The 7,341-nt window shown below is 37.0% G+C and overlaps 1 pseudogene; it reads left to right on the forward strand.

Moving 5' to 3' along the window:
* Positions 1 to 615: 615 nt before the first annotated feature.
* Positions 616 to 734, forward strand: LOC120614295 (uncharacterized; annotated as a pseudogene).
* The last annotated feature ends 6,607 nt before the right edge of the window (positions 735 to 7,341 follow it).

Below are 7,341 nucleotides of genomic sequence, written 5' to 3' on the forward strand. Positions count from 1 at the left end.
TACCTAAAGCATTATACAGATTTAATGCAATCCCCATCAAAATCTCATCGGGACTTTTTAAAGAAATAGAACAAAAAAATCATCATAATTGTATGGAAACACAAAAGACCTCAAATTGCCAGAGCTATCCTGAGAAAAAAGAACAAGGCTAGAGGCATCACTCTGCCCGACTTCAAATTATACTATAAAGCGACAATAATCAAAACGGCATGGTATAGGCAGCAAAACAGAAACACGGACCAGTGGAACAGAATCCAGAGTCCTGAAGTAAACCCATGTTTATATGGGCAAATAATTTTCAACAAAAAAGCCAAAAACATACAGTGGAGAAAGGAAATTCTCTTCAATAAACCGTGCTGGTAAAACTGGAAGGCCACCTGCAAAAGAGTGAAACTAGACTGTTGTCTATCACCACACACCAAAATTAACTCAAAATGGATTCAGGGCCTGAATATAAGACCTGAAACAATAAAATGCATGCAAGAAAACATAGGAACAAAACTCAAACTCGAAAACCTTGGACTTAAAGAGGATTTTATGAATTTGACCTCAAAGGCAAGGGAAGTAAAAGCAAAAATAAATGAATGGGCTACATCAACTAAAAAACTTCTGCAAGTCTACTGCCATACCACCCTGAACGTACCTGATCTCATCTGATCTCGGAAGCAAAGGAGGGTCGAGCCTGCTTAGTGCTTGGATGGGACACCACCTACGAATACCAGGTGCTATAGGCATTACAATAAATAAATAAATAAAAATAAATGAAAAGCTTCTGCACAGCAAAAGAAACCGTCAACAAGGAGGAGACAACCACACAAATGGGAAAATATATTTGCAAGCAACACCTCTGATAAGGGCCTAATATCCAAAATAATAAAGAACTTATACAACTCAATAACAACAAAAAAACGAACGATCAAATAAAAAAAAAATGGGCTGAGGACCCGAACAGACACTTCTCCCTAGAGTACATACAAATGGCCAAAATATATATGAAAAGATGCTCAACATCGCTAGCTATTAGGGAAATGCAAAACCACAATGAGATACCATCTCATACCTGTTAGAATAGCTATAATCAACAGGACATGTAATAATAAATGTTGGAGAGGATGTGGAGAAAAAGGAACCCTCATACACTGCTGGTGGGACTGCAAATTGGTACAGCCAGTATGGAAAACAGCATGGAGGTTCCTCAAAAAACTAAGAATTGATCTACCATATAATCCGGTACTCCCTCTACAGGGTATTTACCCCAAATTCGTGAAAACCCATATCTGAAAAGATATTTGCACAACAATTTTCATAGCAGCATTATTCACGGTGGCCAGGACAAGGAAGCAACTGAAGTGATCTGTGATAGATGATTGGCTAAAGAAGCTTTGGTACATATATACAATGGAATATTACTCAGCCATAAGAAGAGATGAAATACTGCCATTTGCCACAACATGGATGCACCTGGAGATAATCATGCTAAACGAAATACGTCAGACAGAAAAAGTTTAAAATCACAAAATATCACTTATATGTGAGATATAAACCTAAAAGCAACAAACAAACAGGACAAACAGAGACTCATGGACATGAACAATAGACAAGTAGTTACCAGAGTGTCAAATACGTGGTGACAGAAAGAAATCTAACTATGAGAGGTGAACATACAATGTAAATATATACATGCCTTACTGTTAAAATGTTCAGCTGAAACTTACCAGATTTCATTAATCAATGCACCATAAAAATTAAGTAAATAAATAAAAACAATAGAGATATTGAAAAGAAAAGAACTGGAAAATGCACAAACACATGGAGAGTAAATAGTATGCTACTGAACAATGAATGAGTCAACAATGAGATCAAGGAAGAAATCCAAATATATCTAGAAACAAATGAAAATGAAAACACAACTCAAAATCTATGGGACACAATGAAAGCAATCCTAAGAGGGAAATTCATAGCCATACTGCCTACCTCAAGAAACAAGAAAAAGCTCAAATTCACAATCCAATCTTACACTTCAAAGAACTAGGAAAAGAACAGCAAGCTAAGCCCAAAATGAGTAGAAGGGAGGAAATAATAAAGATCGGAACAGAAATAAATGAAATAGAGTTTAGAAGAAAAAAAAATACAAAAGATTAATGAAACCAAGAGCTGGTTCTTTGAAAGGAGAAACAAAATTGAGACACCCTTAACCAGACTTATCAAGAAAAAAGAGTGGACTCAAATTAATAAAATCAGAAATGGAAGAGGAGATGCAAGTACGAACTCCACAGAAATACAAAGGATCATAAGAAAATACTAGGAGCAATTATACGGCAACAAATTGAACAATCTGGAAGAAATAGATACATTCCTAGAAACATACAACCTCCTAAGACTGAGTTGAGAGGAAACAAAAAATCTGAACCCACTGTTTACCACCAATGAAATCGAATCAGTAATCAAAAAACTTCCCCAAAACATAGTCCTGGGCCAAATGACTTCAGAGGCTAATTTTACCAAACGGTCAAAGAAGAATTAACACCTATTCTTCTCAAACTATTCCAAAAAATTCAAGAAAAGAGAAAGCTCCCTAATTTCTTTTATAAGGCTGCCATTACCTTGATTCCAAAACCAGACTAAGACATTACAAAGAAGAAAGAAAGAAAGAAAGAAAGAAAGAAAGAAAGAAAGAAAGAAAGAAAGAAAGAAAGAAAGAAAGAAAGAAAGAAAGAAAGAAAGAAAGAAAAATTAATTTACAGGACAATACCTCTTATGAACATTGATGCAAAAATCCTCAACAAAATATTAACAAACTGAATTCAATAATACATTAAAAATATCATGCACCATGATCAAGTTAGATTTATTCCTGGGATGCAAGGTTGGTACAATATCCGCAAATCAATGAATCTGATAAACCACAGTAACAAATTAAAGGTAAAAATCATATGATCATATCAATAGGTGCAGAAAAAGGGTTCAACAAAATCCAGCATCCATTTATGGTAAAAACTCTCAGGAAAGTGGGAATAGAGGGAACATACCTTAACATAATAAAGGTCATATATGACAAACCTACAGCTAACATCATACTCAACAAGAAAGACTAAAAGAATTTTCCTTCATATCAGGAACAAGACCAGGATGCCCACTCTCACCATTTCTGTTCAATATTGTATTGGAAGTCATAGCCACAGCAATCAGACAAGAAGGAGAAATAGAAGGTATCCAAATTTGAAAGGAAGAAGTAAAACTCTCATTATTTGCAGATGACATGATTCTCTGTATAGAGAACCCTAAAGATTTCCTTGAAAAACTGTTGAAACTGATCAATGAATTTGATAAAGTAGTAGGATACAAAATTAATATTCAGAAGTCAGTTGCATTTTTATACACCAGTGATGAACTTTCAGAAACAGAAATTAAGAAAACAACCCCATTTACAATTGCATCAAAAACAATAAAATATCAAATTAACCAAGGAGGCAAAAACCTATTCTCAGAGAATTATAAGTCATTGAGAAGAGAAATTGAAGTAGATACAAATAATTGGAAGTGTATACCATGCTCATGGGTAGGAAGAATCAACATCATTAAAATGACCATACTACCCAAAGCAATCTATAGATTCAATGCAATCTCTTCCAAAATACCAACGGCATTTTTCAGAGCGCTACAAAAAATAATCTTAAAATGTATATGGAACCATAAAAGATTCCAAATAGCCACAACTATCTTGAGAAAGAAAAAGTTGGAGGTATCTCACTATTTGATATCAAACTATACAACAAGGCTACAGTAATCAAAATAGTAAGGTACTGGCATAAAAACAGATACATCGATCAATGGAACAGAAGTGAAAACCCAAAAATAAATCCACATCTGTTCACTAATTTAATATATGACAAAGGAGGCAAGACTATACAATGCAGTAAAGACTGTCTCTTTGATAAATGGTGTTGGGAAAATTAGACAGATATATGGAAAAAATGAAACTGTAATGCCTTCTGACACCACATACAGGAATAGACTCGAAATGGATTAAAAACTTAAATGTAAGAACAGAAACCATAAAACTTCGAGAAGAAAACATAGGTAGTAATTTGTCTGATATTGCTACTAGTAATTTCTTTTTGGATATATCTCCTCAGGCAAGGGAAACAAAAGAAAAAAAAATAAACAAATGGGACTATATCAAACTAAAAAGGTTTTGCACAGCAAAGGAAACCATCAACAAAATGAAAAGACAACCGACTGAATAGGAGAAGATATTCCCTTATGATATATCTGATAAGGGGTTAATATCCAAAATATATAAAGAACTCACACAACTCAACAACAACAATAACAACAAAACAAACAATCCAATGAAAAATGAGCAGAAGACCTGAGGAGATATTTCTTTAAAGGAGAAATACAGATGGCCAATAGAGATATAAAAAGATGCTCAGGAAAATGCAAATTAAACCCACGATGGTGTATTACCTCATACCTGTCAGAATGGCTATCATCAATAAAAGAACAAGAAGTGTTGGTGAGGAAGTGGAGAAAAGGGAACCCTCATACACTGTTGGTGGGATTGCAAATTGGTACAGTGCTATGGAAAAAAGTCTGTAGGTTCCTCAAAAAATTAAAAATAGAGCTATCTTTTGACCCAGCAATTGCATTTCTGGGTATTTATAAAAATAAAAACAATAATTCGTAAAGATCTATGCATCCCTATGTTCATGGCAGCACTATTTACAATAGCAAAAATATTGAAAAAACCTAAATGCCCATCAACAGACGATTGCGTAAGGAGGTTATGGTTCATATATACAATGGAATATTACTCAGCCATAAAAAATGAAATTCTACCATTTGCAACGACATCGATAGACCTAGATGTTCTGAACTATATGCTGAGTGAAATAAGTCAGACAGAAAGATAAATACCATATGATTTCACTTATATGTGGAATCTAAGGAATAAAAAGAACAAACTAATAGAAAACAGACTCACAAATATAGACGACACGTGATGATGCCCAGGGGGGGCGGAGTGGGGGGGATCTAGGAAAATTGGGTGAAGGGTTAAAGAAGTACAAATTAGTAGTTGATAGATGGTCACAGGGATGGGGAACACTGCAAAGGGAATGCAATCAGCAGTAATGTAATGGCTATGTGTAGAGCCAGATGGAAGACAGAGGAATCAGGGGATTCGTTTCATAAACTATATAAATGTGTAACCAATGTACTGTATGCTTAAAACTAATAATGAAATAAAATAAAATGCTAAAAAAAATGGCCTCTAAAATATATCCTTTGGGTAAGTAAAATTAAGAGATTTCATTGTGTGGTTGCAAGATGTGAAAGGAAAAAAGCTTCATACATAGGGTATGTGTATTATTAGTCCATTCCTGTGCTATGTATTGGTGTAGAACTAGAAAATTGACAGGTCCACAATACCTTCTCAGGAGCACAAAGGGTTAGATGTGTATTAGAATTCATCTAGTTTGGGAATTTTCAAGTGGTTGTACATGCTAAACTTGACACATTAATTAACATTTTGCTAGGCATTGTTCTCAAGGGAAAGCTCCCTTTCAACTTCAGGATGGGGTCGATGCTCAAATTCATGTGCCTTTGGTGTTGAGAGGTGAGGCGCCTTGGGAAAGTCATCCACTTGGAGTAGGGATTGAAAGTGAGCACTCCCACTCTCGCATCCGCAAGCTCGCTGAGCCCAGGGAAACAGGTGGGGCTAGGACCTCAGTGGTGACCACACCGAGAACCCAGCGGCTCTGAGAAGAAGAAACGTTCTCTTTGGTGGTAAGAGCCGAGTGTCAAGAAAGAAACCGCGGACGATGCTGCCGAAAGTGCTAATGATAAATCGCCACCCAGGCGCCGCTGGCGAAAGTGCTGAAGTGAAACCAGGGGCTGGGCCTAAGGAGCGATGCCGCGGGCGAGAAACAGCCCATCTGGCTACCAGCGGGCCTTAGACCAAGCGAGGCCCCTGCGTTCCGCGGCCGACGCGGGCCAGAGAGCATGCAACTCAGTGCTGCTGACACACACACACAGGAAATCAGCAGAAAAATTAATAGAACTTTAATAAACGTAATAAAACAAATAACAAATTCTAAAATGCAGATACAGCCTAAATTAAACAAACCGGACATGTCGACCCCTGCCAGGTCAAAACACTCTGAAAGAAAATGTAAAGAGCAAAAACATCCAGAGAAACTAACCCTACCGAGGAGGAATAGGAAACACCAAATGGAGGGCGCATCCTACGGTTATCGCTGTCATTCGTAAACCAGTGCCTGGTGCTTATCCTAAACCGGGGTTTCTGGGACTAGGAAGAAACGGTCGCCGCTAACCCAGAACACCCTGGTTTCTATGGGATTGAAATCAGAAGCAGGCCAAAGGGTAACAGGCAAAATCGAAAGCGGCTGCACAAGAGTAGCGTGGCCAACAGCGACACATTGCGGGGTTAAGAAAGCAGCGGAGCTTTGATGTGCAAAGAAACCGCGAGCTGGGCTTTACCAAAAACTAGGACCGGTAGAAAACGCAGCACCGGTGCACTCACCACTGCTCTGGCAGAGGCCAATAAAACAGGTAGGAATCACAAGTGGTGCCACGACTCAGCAAGGGAGGGCAAGGCGCAAAGAGTGGCGTAGAGGCCAAAGGCAGATATTCTTTCGGTGTGTTCAGCGGCGCTGCCACCAGGACACTGCCGGTCTGTTGTTAATCAGTAGAAATACTGGAGATGTTAAAAATTTTTAAATGTAACAAATTAAAATACTATATTTGTTCACATAGTAAAATAAAGTAAAAGTAAATAATTTAATTAAAAGTTTTAAAATAAAACCAAATATACATTATAGTTTAAAAAGTAAAATATGTAAAAGAAATGAAAATTTTCATAAAAATTTTAAATCAAAAATTGTGTATATTGTATGCTCGCTATATTTTAATAAAAGTATTTTTAAAACTTTAAAATTCTTAATTGATTATCATTTAAAAATATATTAAATAAAGGTAGTCGGGAAGGACTAGATACAGTCAAGGAGATACACAAGCAGGGCCTTTGCCAGGACCCAGGAAAACATGGCATAGAGGACTAGTGCAGGGGACACGCTGATTTTGGAGCTTCCAGTGGTATCACACGAGAGAAGCCGCTGAATTTCGCTATTAAGAAACTGGAATTTGCTATGACTAAGTAATCACAGGCTGGAATAAATCCCGTCTTGCTAAGGAATTTCTAACCCAGACTTGCTCAGACTCAGAAATCTCAAAGGTGCGATTAAGCTCTGATGCTACGGACGAACACTGACTTCCTATGTCTATGAATTCGCACACACGGCTAAACCTGTACTCGTC

The sequence above is a fragment of the Pteropus medius genome, unplaced genomic scaffold (assembly GCF_902729225.1).
Source record: "Pteropus medius unplaced genomic scaffold, Ma_sr-lr_union100, whole genome shotgun sequence".
Classification (NCBI taxonomy): Eukaryota; Metazoa; Chordata; class Mammalia; order Chiroptera; family Pteropodidae; genus Pteropus; species Pteropus medius.